The sequence below is a fragment of the Terrapene carolina genome, unplaced genomic scaffold (genome assembly GCF_002925995.2).
Source record: "Terrapene carolina triunguis isolate 2854851 unplaced genomic scaffold, T_m_triunguis-2.0 Scaffold449, whole genome shotgun sequence".
NCBI classification, from domain to species: domain Eukaryota; kingdom Metazoa; phylum Chordata; order Testudines; family Emydidae; genus Terrapene; species Terrapene triunguis.
Window position 1 is genome coordinate 3217718 of NW_020664800.1, and position 22900 is coordinate 3240617.

At 51.9% G+C, this 22900-nt stretch overlaps 1 protein-coding gene across 1 annotated transcript in view; it reads right to left on the reverse strand.

Annotated features, from left to right (window-relative positions):
• The window catches only part of ENTPD2 (ectonucleoside triphosphate diphosphohydrolase 2), a 46438-nt gene that overhangs the window by 23296 nt on the left and 242 nt on the right, over window positions 1-22900 (reverse strand). The window lies entirely within an intron of this gene.

Consider the following 22900-nt stretch of genomic DNA (forward strand, 5'->3'; position numbering starts at 1 on the left):
CATCAGCCATACCATCAGGGGCTCGTTCACCTGCACATCTACCAATGTGATATATGCCATCATGTGCCAGCAATGCCCCTCTGCCATGTACATTGGCCAAACCGGACAGTCTCTACGCAAAAGAATTAATGGACACAAATCTGACATCAGGAATCATAATACTCAAAAACCAGTGGGAGAACACTTTAACCTGTCTGGCCATTCAATGACAGACCTGCGGGTGGCTATCTTAAAACAGAAAAACTTCAAAAACAGACTCCAACGAGAGACTGCTGAGCTGGAATTGATATGCAAATTAGACACAATCAACTCAGGGCTAAATAGGGATTGGGAATGGCTGAGCCATTACAAACATTGAATCTATCTCCCCTTGTAAGTATTCTCACACTTGCTTCTTATCAAACTGTCTGTACTTGGCTACCTTGATTATCACTTCAAAAGTTTTTTTTCTCTTACTTAATTGGCCTCTCAGAGTTGGTAAGACAACTCCCACCTGTTCATGCTCTCTGTATGTGTGTATATATATCTCCTCGATTATATGTTTCACTCAATATGCATCCGAAGAAGTGGGTTGTAGCCCACGAAAGCTTATGCTCTAATAAATTTGTTAGTCTCTAAGGTGCCACAAGTACTCCTGTTCTCTTTTCTGTACCGTTTCCAACTCCAATATATCTTTTTTGAGATGGGGAGACCACATCTCGTACTCCCACATCTTGAATCCTGCGTGCAGATTTGGTCATCCTGCCTCAAAAAAGATATATTAGAATTGAAAAAGGTTCAGAAAAAGGCAACAAAAATGATTGGGGTATGGAATGGCTGCCATATGGAGAGAGATTAATAAAACTAGGACTTTTCAACTTGGAAAAGAGATGACTAAGGGGGGGATTTGATAGAGGTCTATAAAATCACGACTGGTGTGGAGAAAGTAATAAGGGAGTGTTATTTGCTCCCTTATTTACTTATAAGAACTAGGGGTCACCCAATGAAATGAATAGGCAGCAGGTTTAAAACGAACAAAAGGAAGCATTTTTTCACACAACGCACAGTCAACCTGTGGAACTCATTGCCAGAGGATGTTGTGATGGCCAAGACTATAACAGGGTTCAAAAAAGAACTAGATAAGTTCATGGAGGATAGGTCCATCAATGGCTATTAGCCAGGATGGGGAGGGAAGGTGTCCCTAGCCTCTATTTGCCAGAAGCTGGCAAAGGGCGATAGGGGATGGATCATTTGATGATTACCCGTTCTGTCCATTCCCTCTGGGGCACCTGGCATTGGCCACTGTCCGAAGACAGGGTACTAGGCTAGATGGACCATTGGTCTGATCCAGTACGGCCATTCTTATGTTCATCAAATATGCCCAGGGAGCCAATCTGCTGAGTGCTGGGGAAAAGGGCAGTGTTATTCAGAGATGAACTACACTGGAACGTAACAAATGCCGGAGAAATTCAGAGCGAATTGGGCGTTCATAGTCTAAGACACCGTGTCAGATTGTTTCATCACAGTGGCGCTACTTTGTAATATTTTTCTTGAATTAACATGTTCTAAATATGTTGTAATATAATGTTATGACGCAAAGAAGGAACTACCCCCAGCTGTGCAAGAGGGAATGTTTATAGCCCATCATCCTACCCGTATTGTCTCATTATTTCTTTGTACTCCCCCTTCTGTCTGTATCCATCCGTTGTCTCTTGTCTTATACTTAGATTGTAAGCTCCTTGGGACTGGGACTGTCTTTTGGTTCTGTCTGTACAGTGCCCAGCACAATGGGGTCCTGCTCCATGGCTGGGGCTGATAGGTCACTACAGTAATACAAAGAATAAACACATGGGGACAGCAACCCACAAGCACAAACCTGTCAGCAGAACCTCCCCGCTCCCGGAGATAAACAGCCTGAATACGACACACGTGCTAGACCAGCGGCTCTCAACCTTGCCAGACTATTGCACCCCTTTCAGGAGTCTGGTTTGGCTTGCGGACCCCCAAGTTTCACCTCAGTTAAAAACTCCTTGTTTACAAACTCAGACAAAAAAATACAAAAGTATCACAGCCACACTATTCCTGAAAAACTGCTCACGTTTACCATATAATTATAAAATAAATCAACTGGAATATAAATATTGTACTTACCTTTCAGTGTATAGTATATAGCGCAATATAACCAAGTCAGTGTCTGTATGAAATTTTAGTTTGTACTGACTTCGCTAGTGCCTTTTCTGTAGCCTGTTGTAAAACTAGGCAAATCTCTAGATGAGTTGATGTACCCCCGGAAGACCTCTGCGTACCCCCAGGGCTACATGTACCCTGGTTGAGAACCACTGTGCTAGACTATCTTGAACGAAGCTCTCTCGCATTCCAAAGCAAACTGCCCTGAATCCGTTTGCTTCCCTGCACAGTAACTGGAAAGGAAGCGGGGCTCCAGCTGTGACATGTTATCCCGGCCCTGTGTGCTGCGCTGCAGGGATTTCCCACAATCTGCAGTTAGCCAGACTTTGGGCGGTTTTGAAGCACTGTTACTGCCCGTTTTATGAAGCAGACACTCACATCCCAAGAAAAATACCCAGCCGCTGTCTTGCCTAGATCCCTTGCAATGGGAACGGGGCAGGGAATTCTGCAGTTCTGCCAAATTAGAGAGCAGGGTTACCCCGTCCCACCCAGCCTGGGCATCACCACTGCGAGATACCGGGCTACAAACCCCTGTCCTGGAGGGGGCTGTGTAGGCTGCCAAGCTACAGTTGTTTCCACGCAAGTTACTGCCTGAATCTGCCAGTGGGTCCCGCCGTGGAAAATCCTCTGCCTGGGAGGCGATGTAATTAACAGGTGATAAACCCAGCTGCCAAAGTCCTTTGGCAATCAGCAGCAGCCGCCCTTCTCCACTACCTGCCATCTGAGCTCCAACCCCTTTACAAACATTCACTGTATTTCACAGCTCCCCAGTGAGGAAGGTAAGTGACACTACCCCCGTTTTACAGATGGGGAAACTGAAGCACAATGATGCAATGACTTCCCCATGATCACAGGGTAACTCAGCATCAGAGCCAGGAATAGCTCTCAGGTCTCACAAACCAGCCCATTGCTTCACCGTGAGGCCATTCTTACCTCCACTGACACAGGAAGCTGAGCAGGAAGTCTCCCCCTTACGACATGAACTCGCACAGCTAAAGGTTCATTTAACTAAGAGCTAGGCTGGGTGGTGAGTGGGAGAGCATGGCAGGTCTGTATGGGTGTGGGCTCCACACAGAGTATGGGGAATGCCCTGTCTTGGATCAACCCCACTAGCCCTGCTCCCTTGGAACTATGGGAACCGTGCGTTACAAGTGCTGGGAACTTGGACTCCGAGGTTGCTGAATGACTGGAGTAAGCCATCTGTGACCACTTGATGGGCACTCTCGGTGTTTACATCTGGGCCACTCCAGACAATGAGGTAGTGTTCTGCATTGCCAAAATTACTCTCAGTTGAGAAACTGATTTCAAAATATATATGTCAAAATCATCTGGTTCCTCCCACTCCCACAGGCCATTGGCTTCACAGGAGACCCATTGTGAGTCTGTGATGCATGAGGCCCATATGCCCAGCAATGCCCCGGGACAGGACTTTTTCCTGTAAGGAGCAGGGCTGGCCAGGTCTGCTTCACTGCTGTGTTGATGCAAGAACCACCTCAGGGTTGTCAGGTTTTTTTCCGTGTCTCCTATTTGTGTGGCCACAAAGTGCCACCAGGTCACGGTGCGGCATTGGCCCGTCGCTGTGCAACACCACGACTGCACATAGGGAGGTTTTGTGCTCTTATCCCACCCTGGAATATTCTGAGGGCCGAAAGCGATTGTGGGCCTGGGACCTGCAAGCATCTCACAAGCACTAGGAGGTGCCACTGGGACAATTCAGGTGGACTCATGAAGAGTGTCAACCCCGCCTGTAACACAAACCATTTAAAATAAGGTGGTCCAGTGGAACTCCCAGCCACTGGACCACCTTGGATCTGGACTCACTACAAACGCTTCTCTGGGAGCAGCCGCTCAGCTGCTGGGCTACCACTTTTACAAGGCATATGGAGGGAGACATAAGGGCAGGGTGCTTCTGACCTGAGAGACTTCCCCTGTTGTTCCCTTAAGGGCTGGTACACCCTGTAGCAGACCCAAACATGCATGGGGGTGAGGTACATTCACAAACGTACACTGGGTGCTCTTGTTAGCTCCTTGGCTAAAAGGTGCTAAAGAAGGATACAACGTTATTGTGGCTTTAAGTAGCGATTCAGGAAGTTGTACGCCTGCACACACACTATGTAGGATGGGGGTGAGAGGATTAGTCAGCGGACTCCCAACTGCCCTTCTCCTAAATTAAAGATTCTGCAGTCATAACACAGATCATTGTTTAACGATGTGTGAGCTAGCAGAATCCAGCTCCCTGCCTCGAGCTATGCTCCCCTCCGTGGGAAAACAGGAGCAAAATGCAGCAGAAACTTACTTTAGCCAGCAAAGTCCTCAGATCTAGCTCTGAATATACAGGGGGAGTAAGTCAATTGAGTGAATAGGAGCAATCTTTACCTAGAGCCAAATTCCATGGTCCTTAATCATGCAAATCTCTCCTTTAAATCTACAGAAGATTTGCTCCACTAAAGACTAGAGAATTTAGCCCAGAGTAGAACTGCCAGGTCAGGATGTCTGATTGGTGAGACCTCAACTACAGGGTGGCAGTCGCTGGTTTGATGCCTCATCAAAGCCACTGTGAGATTAGACAGTCTTTGCAGGTCTGTCCTACACAGGTGCCAGCTTCCATTCAGATAAACGTGAGGCACTTCACAGAATAGGTTTCCTTGATCCCAACGCCCTTTCCCACTAGTGCCCTGTTTGTATCTCTCCACCTGGGGCTTTGATGTTTTACAAGCAAACCTGAAATGGGGTTATTTTACAAGAACAATGCTCAGCGCTTCTGAGACAGCCACAGAGAAAACCGCAAACAGACAGGCGATGAGTCAGAAGGGCATGTGTAGAGATGGGGGCGGGACAGGCTAGAGAAGGCTGTCAATCAGTAGAGCTGGGTGAAATTTTTCAGCCAAAACCTTTTTTTCAGGGGGAAATAAAAAAATGCAGTTTCCACTATATTGACACTCCCAAGAATTCGTGTCAGTTTTGCCAAATCCCTTCAGTAAAAAACACAACCCTAAAAAGACTGGAAAAAAATCAAAATGTTTCATTTTTACATGTTCAAAACATTTTGCTTTTTTTTAATATTTCCTTCTGTGTTATTTTTTAAAATGTTTAAAATGCTCACACTCGCAATGAAACGTTCACACTGTGGGAGGATGAAGAGCTTTGTTCAACAAGAAATAACTAACTAACTAACTAAATGTATATATACATCTCTACCTCGCTATAACGCTGTCCTCGGGAGCCAAAAAAAATCTTACCGCGTTATAGGTGAAACCGTGTTATATCAAACTTGCTTTGATCCGCCAGAGTGCACAGCCCCCCCCGCTCCCGGAGCACTGCTTTACTGCATTATATCAGAATTCGTGTTATATCGGGTCGCATTATATCGGGGTAGAGGTGTATTAGCAATTTTTCAGAATTACCAGCAAACTGAAAACTCCAGTATTTGCCTGGTTCTCTTGATTGCTTTTGTCATGCAACATACGAACCTGCACCAGCACTAGTGTCAGAGCACTCACGGGGCTGGCATGGGCCCGGCCACGCCATCAGGCAGAGCAGTGTGAGGGTGGCGGGGACCGGAGGGGAGAGAGAAGCAAAGCTGTGGGAAAAGCTGGTGAAGCAGCCAGAAGATGGGCCGTGGGGACGGGAATGTCTGAGGAGCAGCACCTGGGGTGAAGAAAGAAGTGAGACAAAGGAGAGGGCAGCAGAGAATGCAGAGAGCGGCGGGGAATGGAGGTGGGAGAGAAATGAGGTTAGCGAGAGCCACAGCACAGGTCAGGAAAGATGTGTGTGAGTCCTCGGGGTGCAGTAGCCAGGGGTGCCCCGGGTCTGTGCTGGGATGCACTGACAAGTGTGCAGGGAAGCCAGCCCGCTCCTGCCTGCATTATCTCCACCCCCAGCCAGTGCAAGAAGACCCCTCGCAGAACTCTGAGGACTAAGGTAAAACCCACAGTGCAGGGATCAAAGAGCACGGCCGTCGGCCCAGCTGAGGCGAGTCAGAGCTGGGGTAAAGTACACCCTGTGTGAGCTACTCAAAGGGGCTTCACCGCCTTAGCCTCCCCTCCCAACCTGCCCCAGGACCGAGCCTCGACTGGAGACAGATGCACAAGAACGAACCACAATGCCAGCACAGCTGAGATTAATAGATGAAATCCCAGCCTCTGCTTCCCTGGAGCTACAGAGCAGACGCATAGCCCAGTCCTGCTGTAAACAGTGCCCCAAGGATCTCTCCATTTCCCAGCCATTCCCTCTGTAGAGCTCACATCAGCCAGCAGCCCAGAACCTGCCTCTACACTCATCGCACAGGGCAGGGGAGGAGAATGGTGCTTAGCGTGTGGAGATGTGGAAGGAGCGCTCCTATCTCCCTTCAGCCGGCCACCCAGCCTTAAAACACAGATCAACGCCACCTGCCTAGGGTCTCCCTCCTGAGGAACCGGCCTTCATGCTGGATGGAGGAGGATGGGTAGCGTGACCTGGTCGGTAGCTGACACATTGTGACACTTCACAGCAGGGACTCATCACTGGCCTATGGGCCGAAGCGTCTAGCTGAGCAGGGTGTGGGAAGTGCGGCAGGATGAAGGAAGCATGAGGGGGGAGGGGAAGGGGTATAGAAAGAGCAATGCAGAATATTATACATGGGCTAGGCACAGTAAGGCCACTTGTGAGATTATTTAAGTAACAATATGCTCAAGAACGTATAAACCGGTCCCAGTCCCAGGGAGTTTATAATCCAGCAGACTCTAGCTCTACTGAAATGAACAGGCAGCAGGTTTAAAACAAACAAAAGGAAGTATTTCTTCACACAACGCACAGTCAACCTGTGGAACTCTTTGCCAGAGGATGTTGTGAAGGTCAAGACTATAACAGGGTTCAAAAAAGAACTAGATAAGTTCATGGAGGATAGGTCCATCCATGGCTATTAGCCAGGATGGGCAGGATGACGCCAGAAGCTGGAAATGGGCGACAGGGGATGGATCGTTTGATGATTACCTGTTCTGTTCGTTCCCTCTGGGGCACCTGGCATTGGCCACTGTCGGAAGACAGTATACTGGGCTAGATGGACCTTTGGTCTGACCCAGTATGGCCGTTATTATGTACTGAAAGTTTTCTGACCAGCTGTCACCAGCGCCACACCTGGGTCTCTAATGGCCATGAGCCAGACCCTCAGCTGGTGCAGCTTGGCACGGAATGGCTCTGTTGGTGGAGCTATTCCAAGTTCTGCTAGCCAAGGCGCTGTCCCCAGGTCTGCTTTGTAAAATTCACCATGCAGAACACAGTTTGCATCCAGGCCAACAGGCAAGATCAAACTGGGATTATAATACAGCAGGAGAGGACATCAAGAGCAACATGGCGCCCACATAGCCCATCTGCAATGGAGATGGGACAGTAGGACAGGACCGACGTAATCAGGAGCATTCCCCTTAACTCTTGTGCCACTAGGATTCAGGCCGGTAATCACTGAATGTCAGGCAGTTACAGCCACGCTGCCTTCTGTGCAAGGTGAGCTGTATTCCCCAAACTGCCAGCTTGGCATACCAACAATGCCCGGCACCCGCCACTGGTCCCACTGCAAGGCCTGGGCCTTGATTGTCAACTCCCTTGGTAGAGCAGGACCCAGCCACACCCGATAGTGCCACTCCTATCTATGACCCTCTGAGACAGCTGCATCCTCCGAGGTGCAGAGTTTTGGGTGATGCTCACGAGAATCAAAGGTGGGATGCTTTCAGGTGAAAGTGCCCAGCTGTAGAATGAGCTTCTGGAGCAGCTAAGCTGAGGCTTAAACCCACCTGTTTGCTTCCAGCCATAACCCACCCCAGGGATGGAGACGGTAACCCTAACGGAGACAGGCATGTACTGCGGGGGATGGGCATAGTAAAGATAAACACACAGATCCGGAGGGCAGCTGCCAGGTTTGGGGTCCAGCTACAGAAAGAGCCCTCTGGAGAGGGAAACAAACCAAATATGTACAGATCTCTGTCCCTGCTGACAAACTGTACCCAACTGGATTGATGAATAGGGCCCCTGCCGGGCAGTTAGGGGGGTGCAGTGGGTTAGTGCATTAGGCTTTCTGCTCTGGAGACATGGTGAGGTCATGAGTGAGACCTAGTTAGGATGCCCCATTCTAAGACCCTAACCGATAACCTAAGAGTCTCCTCTCAGAGACCTAGAACTAGACTGTCAGGATGTCACAGCAAGAGCGAGAGGCCAAGGCAGAGCCGTGGGGAGGGGTTTAATAATGAGGTCTGACTTGCCTGCATGCATTGCTGGAGTCCTTTATCGAGCTATGGGGCCCTACGAACATTAACCTGCCCAGCGCCTCTCTGAAGCAGGCATGTGTTCTCCCCACGTTCCGGGGGGGAAACTAAGGCACGGAGAAGGGAAATGACTTGCGAGTTTTGGCAGAGCCAGGTCTAATCCCCAGGTTTCCTGACACTCCGTCCCGTGCACAGGGCTCCCTCCCATTCACTCGGGATTGATTCTTTGGGGGAGCTGGGGTGGTGGCAAGAAACATAATGACAAGGCTGAAGGAGGAAGACGTCCAGGCTGGGATTCCTGCTTCCCAATGTCCTGCCAGCAGCACGTCCCAGTCATAGGGAACGGAGCCTGCAGGGCAGATTCACACACAAACCCAACAAGGCTGGTCCTAATACTGAGGACTCTATAGGACTCCTAGACCAGGCATCCTTCAGCCCAATTCCTGGGTCTCAGAAGGACCACAAGGGAGTCTGTCCTGAGAGTGAAGATCGGGATCCCAGCCAGGAGACAGCTTTGCGGAATTACGCTGCATGCTCTGAAGCATGTCACCGATGAGCAAACAATCAGAGGTTACTAGACTGTTGCAAGCCTCACCTCACCCGTGCAGAGAGAGAGGAAATGAAATCAACTGACAGATCCAGCAGAGCTAAATTTAACCCTCGTCAAAACCAGGGCCAGTGTCTTGGTTTTCCACTCAGCAACTTCCATATTTGGGGCATTCAAAGGTGCTTCCGGTAGCTGGTGTTCTGTTAACTCTTTGCTGGCCTATGCTGAGTCATTCCTCTCCCATGAAGTGGCTGGGTTTACATGAACCCAGCATCACCAAGGACACCTTTGCCTGGGGAGAGACAGTTAATAAAGGACAGCTACCCACTGGGGGCTCTGAGCTCACCAAACTCATTTATGACCTAAGCAGGATTTGAACCCGTCACCTTGGCACTCAAGAGGAGCACACTAGCCACATTCGTCTACTTCCACCCCCAGTGAGGCCAACTGCTGATCTTGTAGGATGGAGCCTTCGCTGTTGAGCCACTGGATACAGCAGGAAAGAGCTTTATGGAGCCCCATTTGCCAGTGCTTGGTGACGGCCTTTCCCATCAGACGTTGGCAGAACAGGCACCACCAGGTAGATGGGATGGCATCCCAACACCATCTGCTGCCCCCGGGCCAGCCCGCCAGCCTCTCACAGTTGCACAGACGTGTTTTAAGCTGGAGTTCTGCTCCCCCAATTGTGTACATGTCGGGGAAACACAGACCATTTAATGGCTGCCCCCATCTCCGCCTGCCCTGGAGATCAGAGCAGATTAAGTGCCTAGATACCCAGTGTGGGTCACTTAGAGAGAAATCAGGCACCTGTCTCTCAGCCCATGCAGACCCAAATGCGGGGTGCAGCGTGTGACCCCAAATGAGGGATGCACAAACATTATTTGGGCAGAAAACTTAAAAATGCCGCGGGATTCCTTCCTGCAGGGTAACCAGCCCTCTGTGACCTACCTGGCAGGACTGAAGTCAAGCAAACTGGCATTGAGAACCAGACGTTTAAACAGGAATGGTAATTAACCGTGCAACATGGGACATTCTCCTTGAAATGAAGCCTGGCCATCTAGCTCAGAGTTACACTGCAGCACAGACACAAGCTGTTTGGGTCAACGCGGGTGTCGTGGGGCGACAGTCTGGGCCCTGGCGGTTTCGTACGGGTCCCGTCTGGCCTTACGAATGATGAATTCTTCACTTCTGATGTGAACAATTGTCAATAACTGATGAGAAGGAGCACCAAACTGATGCGGGACACTGGGAATTTGGGCATTAAACGTGAGTGACATCCCTAGACAAGAGGGACATTTGAGCGACAGGTTTGCATCCCTGACCCCACGTATCCACACTCCCTAGCTGACCCTCACCAGGCTATGGGGGGCTGCCATGGGCGGCAGGTTGACACTCGAGGTTCTTCAGAACTGAGCTGTCTAAGCACTTATAGTGCGATCATCACCAGAGCACCTCAGCACCCAATAAAACCATCACCACCAGCCAGCGGTGCTGGAAGAATTTGTATAGTGGGGGTGCTGAGAGCCATTGAATCAAACTGTAAACCCTGCGTATGATGGAAACTAATTCAAGCCAGGGGGTGCGGCAGCACCCCTAGTTCCAGCACCTATACCACCACCACTGAGAGGCTCACACGTAATCTAGTTTCCTCTCTCCACCCTGAAGTCTGTCCCCTCCACCTTCACCACCCTCCCCGTCAGCAGGGTCTTTGCTGCAGCTAAGCTGAAGAAAGGAGATTTCCACTTTCTTCTGGAAGGGGCAAAAGCTCTGATCAGTCTCAGCTCCAACAGAAGGGAGCTCCCTCGCCTAAGCCTGGCGGCTGAGGAAGCTCTGGTCAGATCCTCACCCCTCACCAGGCCTTTGTGTCACTCCGGGGCACGGTGACAATGGGAGGCCTTTCAGTTTGACGTTTAGTGTTTCAGACACTAAGAGCCAGGGCATTGTTTAACTCTGGACAAGCTCCACGTCTCGGTCCAGGCCCAAGGTTGGACGCGGGCCCATACCACACAGCAAACTCACAGCCGAAGGGCACAGGTTGGATGGGCATGGAGAATGAACTCTCCTGCCACGTCGCTGTTGGGGCAACCTGGCATGGAGGAGACATGCATTGCTGCTGTCCACACTTCACCTGCTCTGCACCTCCTGGGGTGCTGCACCTTTCCCAGGGCTAAGTCCACACTTACACAAGCTCTTCTACCAGTTTGCCCTGAATGCTCCATCAGCTGGCGGGAGAAAGTGTTATGCCTCCAGTGGAAATACGAAGACAGAATTCAAATCAGGTTAAGCCCTGACCTAGTTTTTCTTTAATAAGCCGCTTTCTCCCCCACCTTCCTCTCTTGCACCACGGTTTAACCATGCCTACGCTGATGCTGAGGTCCCATAGAACAGGACCATGCTGCACCCACACACCTTTCCAGGGTAGCTTGCTCGGAGTTGGGGGCTGGGTACTTTTCAATAGCCTAGCAACGCTCGTGACTTCCCGACCACATTGGGGTGAGACCATCGTAGGGGGCCCAGCCCACCAAGATCTCCCTGCGGGTGGTGCAGAGACCTGGGGCGGCTGTTGTGCGTACACAGGGCCTGAGCGTGCTGACGCTCTGCTTCCAGCGATGCTGCGCCGAGTCCCCAGTAGGGCATTGAGCAGGAGACTGCAGCGCAAGGCCAACAGGAGGGGATGGGTGGAGAGTCGCTCTCGGGATGTGTCTGCCAAGGATGTGTGTGGCCAAGGAGCCAGCGACAACAAAGGCCAGCCAGGGTACTGTTCTACCAGGGCTTGAACTGTCCAATGCCTGCATTCGAGGTCACTTGCAAAGGGGAAATGGGGTGAGGAAGAGCGGGAGTCAGGGTGAAACGTGAGCGGGGGGAGAATGCTGGGCATGGGGCCGGGTCAGCCCCTGACACAATCCCTGAGCTCTGCCCAACTAGCACCCGGATGACAATGGCCCCCGTAGGCCTCATACCACTGGGGAATAGCTGGGGCAGGGGAATGCCTTGGCCATGCCCTCTCCTGCCCCCTGCACTAGGGGGACTCCAAGAGCAGTGGGCTCAGTCCCGACTAGGTTGCCAACGGTTTAACCACACAAACCCAAACACCATTTATCACTTAGGAGCCCCCGTCACAGCCCAGGACCCCACAGTGCTGGGTGCTGTACATATATATTGGGAGTCCATCGCTGACGATATTGTCGCAATTCTCATATACGGCTACGTATATGACTCCACAGTCCGCACCCTGATGCACCGAGTCGGCCGCACCGAGGGCACGGGAAGTTTGTATCTATAATGTTTGATGATGCAGCTCTGTGGCGCCTTTCACGTGCAGCCTGGACACGATTTCATCGATCCCCTCAAACTTGTCCCATGCTGATCTTGTCAGACAGCCAGTGAGTCCTGTTCTGAGCCATTTGCTCAAGTTTTTGGGGATTGATGCCAGCCCTCTGGAGACTCCTCTTCAGATGATCTTTGAAGCGCTTACACAGATGACTCTTCTTTCCTTTGCCCTGACTCAGCTCCCCATACAAGATCTGTTTTGGGAGACGGCGTCTTCCATTCTGATGACATGCCCGGTCCACCTACGTTGTGCTCTCACTAACATTGCCTCAATGCTGGTTGTGTTTGCTCTCTCAAGGACCTTAATATCGGTCACTCTGTCCTGCCAGCGAATGTTCATTATTGAGGGGAGGGAGCGCATGTGAAATTGCTCACTCTGTTTAATGTGACGTCAATAAAGAGTCCACATCTCAGATCCACACAGGAGAGATGTTAGAACCACTGCACTGTAGATCTTCAGTTTGGTGGAGAGATGGATGTTGTGTTGGTTAAGAACTTTTGTTCAAAGTTGGCCAAGGACCTGGCTGTCTTTACTAATTCTGGAGATTTCCTGATCAAGGGAACCATCACTTGAGATGGTGCTGCCCAAATACTTGAACCAAATACTTGAATGATACACATTTTTTGGATGAAGATGACTGGCACTGTGGCATTGGAATGAGGTGCTGGTTGGAACAAGACCTCGGTCTTCCCGGGGCCGATGGTGAAGTCAAAGAGCTGGGATGCTTCAGAAAATCTATCAGCGATGACCTGAAGGTCATCTTGTCTATGGGCCATCAAGGCACAGTCATCTGCAAAAAGTGCCTCAACAAGAAGCCTCTCCAGTGCCTTGGTCTTAGCACTGAGTCTTCGAAGATCAAAGAGGGAGCAAGGCAGTCCCTGCTCCAGAGAGCTGACAGTCATTCCAATGCAGATTCCTGCTTTGCCCTGCCCTGCCAGTCTTATTAAGGACTCACTTGAGCCAGACACTGGTTCTTTTTCATTGAAATTCACCAGATGTTTTTTGTGAAGGACTCTGCTTTGGGGCTCACTCCCCTTTTAGTCTGCCAGGACCTGGGGCTGTTAACCACCCAGGGACCCATCTATTCTCATGGAGATGTGAGGACCAGGAAGATTGATGGGGTGGGGATATGGTAGGTATGTGGATAGTCTATTGTGACTGATGGGTTCTGGCTGTGGGAAGGATCAGTTCTATTGTTCAAGGGAAGTTCCGTAATGGCCAGGTGTTCAGAGGCACACAAAGCCCTCCCACACAGCTGAGATCAGATTTCCAAAAGAGCTCAGAGCGCTTGGTGCAGGTTGGGCGCTGCTGAGCCCTGGGAAATCCCTCCCTAACTATGTCTACACTTGCAGAGTTTTGGGGCTGTCAGTTTCACCAGTGATAGTGAACCAGTGAAAGAAAAGCGCTGGTTTGTGTTCTCACTCACTTCCACAGGCATCAGAGACTGTTCACATGTGCAGCACTTCCATCCCCAATGAGAGCAGCGCACTGAGGGCAGCTATCCCACAGCGCAGCTCTCTCCATTTTGACGATAGGTCTTGTGGGAAGGGGGGTGGGTGATCACTTGGCATCCTGGGTCCCTGCACAGCCTCCTCTCCCCAAACACTGATCAGCTCCAGTAGCTCAGCATTGCTCCAAGCAGGGGATCGTTTGCTCCCTGGAGCAGCCATTGTCACCTGGCCAGATGATAAGTGAGCACTTGCCAAGAAAACAGGAAGGGGAGTTTCAAAGTTCCCGGGGCTTTGCAGGGGAGGGGTGGGTGCCTGTTTACCTGGCTGCTGGCCAGAGTGGTCACTGTGAGATATCCTGCGGAGGCTAAACGCTCTGTAAACAGGAAGAACGTGTCTTCACTTGCACATCACTGCAAAAGCATCACCGGTAAGAGCTGTACACCTCTCGGGGGAGTGGTTTTCTTTCTGCGGTGAAACTTCTGAGTTTCACCGCAAAAAGTCATTGGCAAGTGTCGACGCTTCCACGGTTTTTGCGCAAAAAAGGGACTTTTTCCACTTTAAATGGCAAGTGTAGGCATGCCCTAAGTCCGTCCTGGCTTTTTCATTTTGTCTAAGCTACTGTTCGTTTGAATTAGCATAAAGCAACTGGATCTGGGATGATTGCTTAACACTGCCATTAATTAGGAATGTCTAATTACAGCGCGCCTTCAAAAGAGTGCAGAAAGTTTAACTTGCCATTTGCAACAGTGCAGGATGAAGAGTGAGCCTTCTGGAAAAGAAACTCTATTTGAAAGCCTAGGTGGCTCCTGAGGGTGCGTCTACACTGCAATTAGACAGCCGCGGCTGGCCTGTGCCCACTGACTGCGGCTAAGAGGGTATTTAATTGCAGCCTAGACGTTTGAGTCCAGGAACCAGCCTGAGCCTGAACTTCTACACTGCAATTAAACAGCCCCTTAGCCCGAGCCCCTTAGCCTGAATCAGCCGGCACGGGCCAGCTGCAGGTTTTTAATTGCAAGTGTAGACATACCCTGATACTCAGCATGGCTCCCTTGTGTTATTCCACCAGATGTTTCTGTGGCTGCCCCCAAAAGCATGGAAAATTCTAACTGGAACTTACTGGCCACCCCGATCTTCGGGATTGTATGTTATAGCCCTGCCTGTCTCCTTTCCTCTGATTGTGTCTTCTTAGATTGTAAACTGTTTGGGGCAGGAGCCGTGTGTATGTACAGCACCTAGCACAATGGCGCCCTGATTCTGATCAGCATCTGTGGCATTACCATAACAACAATAGCTTTCCATGATGTCAAAGAGCAGAGATCGGTCTAGCCGCTGAACACCAGCCTCAGCTGTTCTTTAGCAATGACAGGATGGGACACTCCTTTTCTGACCCTTCCCCTAATTTACTGCTGCCTTACTCTGCACATGCGCACACCCAGCACAGGCGCAGGGGTAGCATCTGCTACTCGGACTGTCAAGCAGCCCCGTGCTGCAAATGCATCACTGACAATCTCCCACACACTCCTTTCACTTTGTATCGAGGTTGCCTGACTGCAAGGCGAGTCATAAAAGGCAAGGAGGTAAGCAGCTCCCCCATTCGATACCCAATCTATGCTCCAATCGTCAGTTCCCCTTTCACAACCTCCCACCTGCTATCTGCAGCCCACATACCTCCACCCCCACCCTAAGCAACCCACAGCCCGGCCTCTGCCCTGCTGCCAGCCCCGCCTCTGCCCTGCTGCCAGCCCCTTGTAAATGACAATGTTACAAAGCCCTCCATCCACAACACTCTGTCAGATGAAAGTGCTACATAAGGACAATCTCAAAGCACTCTCACAGAGCACCAGTACCTCCACTACACAGTGGGAAATTGAGGCACAGAGTGGGGCAGTGTCTTTATCCAAAGTCACATGCTGGCAGCATAGGGGCGTCCTGCCTCCCAGTGCTGTATTCTAACCACTAGACCACACTCCCACCCACAAATGTAAGCTGTAGGCTGAGGGTATGGCTGTGTCTACACTTCAAACACTATGATGGCACAGGAGGGGTTCTGCCGTCAGCACAGGAATCCACCTCCCGGCGGGGCAGTAGCTAGCTCGATGGGAGAATTCTCCCGTCGACCAAGCGCTGTGTACATGGGGAGTTCGGTCAGTTGAACTGCATCGCTCAGGGGTGTGAAAAATGCACCTCTCGGAGCGACGTAGCTGTGCCAATGTAGGATCCCCGTGTAGACCAGCCCTGGGGCTATGCACACACAGCACTGGAATACTCAACCACAGCAAGGTTTCTGCATGACACACGGGACATTTCAGAGCTTCTTCTCCTGTGTCACTTAGCAGCCTCCTGGACCAGCCCAGCTCAGCTGTCCCAGTGGAGACATCAGCCTTCGCCAACTGGCTGCCAGCTTCCCTTCCCCTCCCCGAAGGGCAGGTAGAAGGCACCAGGCAGCAGTTGGAGGGTGCACCTTGGAGGACGGGGCCCAACCCTTGCTTCTCCCCATCACTGACCCAGTGCCGCATTTGGGCACAGCTCTCCTTAGCACCATGCCAGCGCGTCACGGAGCAGCAGTGAGGAAAGCCCGGAGAGAGGCAGGGCCTGTTGTTGCAGCTTCTCTCACTAGCCGCACTGGAGAGGTGGCAGATGCTGCGCTAACACGGGCACGGAAGCAGCTGTCAGAGGAACCACAATTTCTGCGGGCAGGACCCAAGCACTGCTCCTGGGAAAGGGCAGCAGGGGTTCAGAGCGCTGAGGTTTGGGGAGCACGGCCGATTCCCACTGCAGTGTGGTGATGGGGGAGGCTGAGGGACACAGCCCCCGAGGCGTGGTCAAGGAGCCGAAGAAGCTAGTGGAGGCACTGCCGCCTCTGAAGCAGCTGGTAACATGCAGGGTGAAATCTCAAGGCAAAGGGAAAACGCTGCTTGACGCAGAGGCCAGGAAACTGAGGCTAGCGTCCCAGCGGATGGCTTGATATTGTCACTGCAGACACAGGACCCAGAGAACAGCACGTTTCACAGCACCAGCCAGGCCTGGCTGCTTGAAAAGGAACAGATGTGGAGGATTTCAACAGGTTAGGCTGAGTTTCCTGGCATTCCCTCTATCTCTTAGTGCTTCCCTGGCCAGCAGCCAGAGCATTGGCTGAGCATTGGCCCTGCCTGCCAGATCGCTGCAAAGTTCAGCTCTGGGCTCCCTGCCACATGCAGCTCTCTTCCCCACCCCACCCCCCAACTTTGCCCAAAGTGGAGTTGGGATGATGAGACACACGGGCCCTCATGCCAAATGCTGGGCCCAATCCTGCGCCTTCGCCTCCCAGGGGCGCAGGATCCAGCCAGGCAGCGAGAGCAAGATCAGAGCCATTTCCCCAGGCTGATTCTCTCTCAGGCTCTTCCACTTCTCGGCATAACTCAGCGTATCGCTAGGTGCCAGCCCTAGCACAGGGAGACACCCTCCCATCCCAGAGCTTGGCTCCCACGCCTCCTCACCTCCACTGATGGAGACCCTGCCTCTTGGCCAGAAAGAGCCGTCCCCGCACCCTACTAGAGTCCCCTCTGGAAATCCATGCATGCTCCTCCCTGCTCCTTGATCACGGGGTCATTCCAAGAGCTGAGAGAGAACTAGCTGGGTTGGTTTTTTATAAGGCTGCTTGGCGAGACCTACAGAATTCTAGTGGAGAAAAAATTAAAAAAGGAGATGGCCTGGGGCAATTAGACCTCAGTTCTTCTAGGTAACGGGCAGCCACCACCCACCCAAGAGACTCCAGGGTGCTCAGCACCTCATTGGATCAGGCCCTTGGATAGGGAAATAAACCCAGTTTGGGGTATTTTTAGGGTTACTATTTGTAGCAGCTGAATTCCAAGCAAAATTTCAGGCTGGAAGGCAACAGAGCTGGACGTTTATGTAATTCCCATTTGACCTGCACTTTAATCCCAGAACTGCTGAGAACTCTCCAAATCTGCTGGTAAATTCAACTGGGCCGACACTAACAAGGGCCCCGCAGTAACAGGCAAAGGCAGCGACACACAGAACGGCCAGCCTGGAGACGGGAGCCAGGCCGATGGCTCAGGTTCACCATTTGCCAACTGCTCCTGCCAGGCAGCTTTAAAGGTTTCAAAAGCCGCCTTGAGGGGGCAGGCTAGAGAGGAGAATCTGCTGGGAAATCACAGTACGCTAGTGTGACTCAGCCAGTCTCTGGCAGAGAGCCCTGGCCCTGCAGCCACGGAGCTGAGTTGGAGCAGGATTGGTGCTGGTGCGATTCCAGCGAGGATCCCTTGGATGCTCTTTATCCAGAGGATGGTGCCATGGACTCACTGCACCCGTCCTGCCCAGGGAGGCAACCGCCAGGTTTTGCAATACGGTTCTCACAGCAAATTATCCTTCTCTGCACCAGTCAGGAAAACTGCTTGATGCCAACTGGCAACAGAGCCCGGGCCTGATGCAGCACTCCTGACTGATTTCAACGGGACAGAGCCCCAGTTTAGAAGTTAGGTTCAGACCCATGCGTGTGGCCTCGTGGAGAAAAGCCTCGACTCACAGTAGCCTCCCCTGCGATAAAAACCCAGTCTCAGCGCCCGGTCAGCCACTCAGGCCTGGGCTGGAGTCTGGGCTCCTTGATGTGGGGGGAATCTCAGATCCCAGGCACCAGCCCAAGCCTGAACATCTACACTGCAACTTTATAGCTGCGAGCCCCAGTCAGCTGACCTGGGCCAGCCCTGGCTGCGGTGGGTCTTCTACTGCCGTGTAAACGTACCCTTAAGGACTCCAATCTGGTGTCACTCATGCACATGAAACTCCCCTCACAGTCAATGGGAGCTGCACCTGAGTAAAGGAGGGTGCAGCTGGGCCTTACTTAGTTAATGTAGCCTGCTACTGTGGCCTCCTGGAGGCAGGGCTCATGCCTTGTAAAACAGGGCGAGCACGTCAGCAAGAATATCCCAGGAGTTACCGCCCACTTTAACAGGCTGGATAATTGCAGGGCTCCAGTTCCCATATTTACCGGCTTTCCTCTTTGCAGCAGGCCGGCAAGGAGCACTAAGAAACATTTCTTATAGGAACATAATTTTGTTCCATGCGCCTCTGTGTCCACCTGCTGAAGAGAGCCTGCGGCTGGGGGAGTGGGCAGGCTCTCTTCCAACGGTTCTTCTCCTCTCTAGGGCAGGGAGAATGGGACCATGCTTGTTCACTCCCCTTCCCCTCCCCCTTTCCTAGGAAGGGGAGATTAGAGACTGGAAGCGAAGGACAGACCTGGCTGTCAGCATTTGCTGAATGTCACACTTTAAGGCTTCCCTGAGGTGGTGCAAGCCAGGTCAGCTGGGCCCAATTCCCCCCTCGGACCTAACTTCAGTCCTTTCCAACTTGCACGGGGGTAAGTGAGATCAGCATCAGGCCCGTTGACTTTGTTAAAGCTCCCAGAATATCCCATACACAGTTTTTATTGCCCAGCTGATTAGCCCTCACAGAAGACTTGGGGAAGGTTTTATCTAGCAGTGAGTCTGATTCAGGGAGTTTCTTCATTTCTTTTCCATCTCTCTAGCCGTGTGTACTTACCTACTGCCTTCCTGAGGGCAGGGCTCTCCAGCCGTGGCATCACACAGCGCTTCTTGTGGGAAAGTAGCAAAAACATCAGGGGCCCGATCCTGCATTATCTGTGCACTCTGAACTGCTGCCAACTTCACTGAGAGCCGAGTGTGCAAGAAACGCAGGGTCAGGCCCCAAGTAACTGGGGCACTGGGAGGGGAGGGGAATCGTAATCACGACTGCCTTGGGGGAGAGGTGGGAGAAAGCCGGGGGTTAAAACCAGCCAATGAATAGTTACGCTCTCTCTGTAACACGCTCCCGTTAGGATACCAGCCGGAGACATGGAGACCTGAGTTCCAGTCCCCTGCTCTGCTGCACTCTCCGGGGGGATGTCCACACTGCAGCTGGCAGTGGGATTTCCAGCTCAGGTAGACGTACGCGCACTAGCGTGCTAAAAATAGCAGCGCATCTGTGGTTCCGCGAGCTGCAGGCGGGGCGGCCGCCCTGAGCACACAGCGAGGGTCTTGGCTGGGAGTGCACTTGGGGCAGCTAGCCTCTCCTGCTGCCGTGGCCGCGCTGCTCGGATCGGTCGACCTGAGCTGGGAATCACATCTCCAGCGGCAGTGTAGACAGAACCTGGCCAAAGTCACGTAGTCGCTCTGGGCCTCAGGTCCCCACCAGTAACATGGGGGTAAGAGCACTGCCCAGCCACCCCAGGGCGCTCAGAGCATAAAACCACTGAAGAGTGAGCGCTGCTCAGATAAGTACCTTGGATAGACAGCTAGACACACACCAAGTGCTGGGCACAGTATAAAACCCCAGGCAGATTAGATTTGACGGGTGCCAAGTGGCATGTCTGAGTGACGAGGGGCATCTGCGCAAAGGGCGCCGCAGAAGCGCTCTGGTTTCCCGGGTGGGCGCCCCATTGCTCTCTGAAAGCGATGGAGATCCCCCCACTCCCCTCTGGAAGAAGACTCAGAGCTGCTGAAAAGCTCCATTTCCCCACAGACCAGGCACAGCGAGCGCAGCACCGTGCCAGCTCCCCTGCCAACGTGCATCAACCCCGACCTGGGAGGGCCAACGCTAGGGGCAGGAGAGAGGATGGCTCGTGCTGATTCAGGAAGCGGCTGCTCCCCAGAGCCAGTTGCAATGGGGGTGTTTGGGACATGGAGACGTGCTCTGAGGAACTGGACTGAGGCCATCAACTCACTTCACCCAAGGGCCTTCAAACCACAGTGGGATCCTTAAGTGTCCACCAGCCACGCCTAGATTTCAGCCAGGGACCTAGGCCCCAGCCACGCTACAGCCACAAGCAAGCGGGGGATCCAGTTACAGAGCACTTCAAAGCTGTAGCAAAGAGGGGACGTTACAGCGAGGTCCCATCTACACTACGGCTTTGAACAGTGTTGTAGCTGGGTTCCCTGACTCAACTATGGTTGTGGAGTAACGTTTTCAGAAGCACCCAAGTGACTTAGGAGCCATTTTCAAAAGTAATTTTGGGCCAGATTTTCAAAGCTATTTAGGCACCTCACGACACCGAGAGGTGTTTCTGCAACTCCCAGTAGGCACCTATCTGCAGCTTTAGGCTCCTGAATAGCTTTGAAAATCTGACCCTTAAGAGTTTACATCTCCCTGAAAATCAGTGGGAGTTCGGTGTCTAAGTATGTTTGAGGACGTGACCCTAAGTGCCTATGTCACTTTTACCAATGAGACTCAGGAGCCTAAGGACTTTAGGCTACATCTCTACTATGAGCTGGGGTGCGATCCCCTGCTCGTGTGCACATGCCTGTGCTAGTGTGCGGAGAGCTAGCGGGAGTATAACTAGCATGGGAGCACACTAGCGGCAGCAGAGGCATGGCTTAGCCGTGCCAAGTACAAACCTGCCTGAAACCGGGGGGCATGCACTGTGCCAGCACTGCTGCTTCCTATGCAACAGCAGCTACCCTGCTTCTACTCAAGCGAGTGTGAGGATGTGTACACCAGCAGGGAATCAACCCCCAGCTCACAGCCTAGACAGAGCTTGTACTGAGTCTTGTGGATGAAGGTGAAATGCTCTGTATCCCAGTAACATAGCCCCAGAAACCAAACACCCCTACACGCTTCATCCTTTGGGCAGAGCACCCTGCCTGCTAGGCACAACTGGAGGGGAAAAAGAAAGGTAGCATAAAGCAACAGAGGAACAAAGAGAGTTTATCATCTGTGCCTCGTACTGCCAGTGGATCCTGAATGCGCTTGTTCGATCCAGGGACAGCACAAAGCCTTGACTCGGTTTTGTTTTTCTAAAGCCCTGCTTTAGTCATCCTGCCCCAAGGAAAGTGGAGCCCTTCGGAGAACAAGCATGACCCGGCATAGACCGGATCCTGCATTCCCTGGGCACTCTAATTCCCTTTGGCTTTGGGAGGTGCACAAGGAAAGTAGGAGCAGGTCTGAGAAGCAAATACGTGTTCGCCCAGCGACACCAAAACCACAGCAGTGCTCCCTCAGAAACTCAAAAGCCACTAACAGTGGGGAAACCTCGGAAAAGTTCCCCAAAGCCCTAGCTACAAAATAAAATATTGATCGCTATTAATGCGGTTTGTTAAAGAGCAACGGCCCAGTGAGGAATCAACTGCAGGAGACACAAGTCATTCAAAACTACATAAAGTACAGTGAATATGGGCCAGGTGTAAATCAGCATCTCTTCATTTCGTGGCATTAGCATGATTTACACCAGCTGAGAATCTGGCCCATTATGTTTGCACATGTCTGATGGGAGGCTGGAGTGGTAAACACAAGCACAATGTTGTCAAAGGGGTGATAATTACTAGGAAAATACTAGTCCTAAAATACAGGGCTGGCAATGTGCTACCCTTGCCTCTCTTAACAGCTGTATGGATCGACTGATCTTAGTGATCTCTAAGGAATCTTCAGAAAAGACAACATATCCGTGAAATCAGTCTTGGGCGGGTCAAAAGTTTTCCAAGAAACCTGTTTTTTGATGGAAAATTGGGTTTTCGGCTAATAAACGTTTTCCACAAAAAGGATCTGCTTTCTGTGGAAAATTTAGATTTTTCATTGAAAAACTCAAATACCCCCAACTCAAAAGATTTTGACCAAAAACCGGATGATTTTGGGTGTGGATCAAATTTTGGGAGGGGGTTCAGCAGAAAATGTTCAGTTTTTGAATGTTTGCAGGGGAAAAAAATCAAATTTTTCTGCAAGAAAACCCCCCCAGCCCGTTTTTCTTTCAGACGGGGCTGGCTCTGCGCAGGTGCTGGCGAAGTCCACAGTTCCCACTGACTTCACTACAGCAGTGGGCGCTCAACTCGGGAAAAATGAAACCCCTGGAGCTGCTCCTAGAGCGGGGAACTGCATCTAAACCCGCCAGGGTTTTCTAGGCGTGTATTTTTTGAATGAGAAAATAAAACCATTCGCACGGAAGGGAGCTCGCCGCGACCGCCCCACGAGCGCCGAGCTCAGCGTTACGCGGGGGCTCGCTGTGCTGCCAGGGAGCCGAGCCTTTGAGTTCACTGTGGGGGGGGGCAGGACGGCTCCTCTGCACTGGGCATCCCTGAGCCAGCACCTCTGGAGCTGCGGGCGCTCCCGGCTCTGCCTGGCCCCGGGCTCTGGGCGCCCCCGGCTCTGCCTGGCCCCGGGCTCTGGGCGCCCCGGCTCCCGGCTC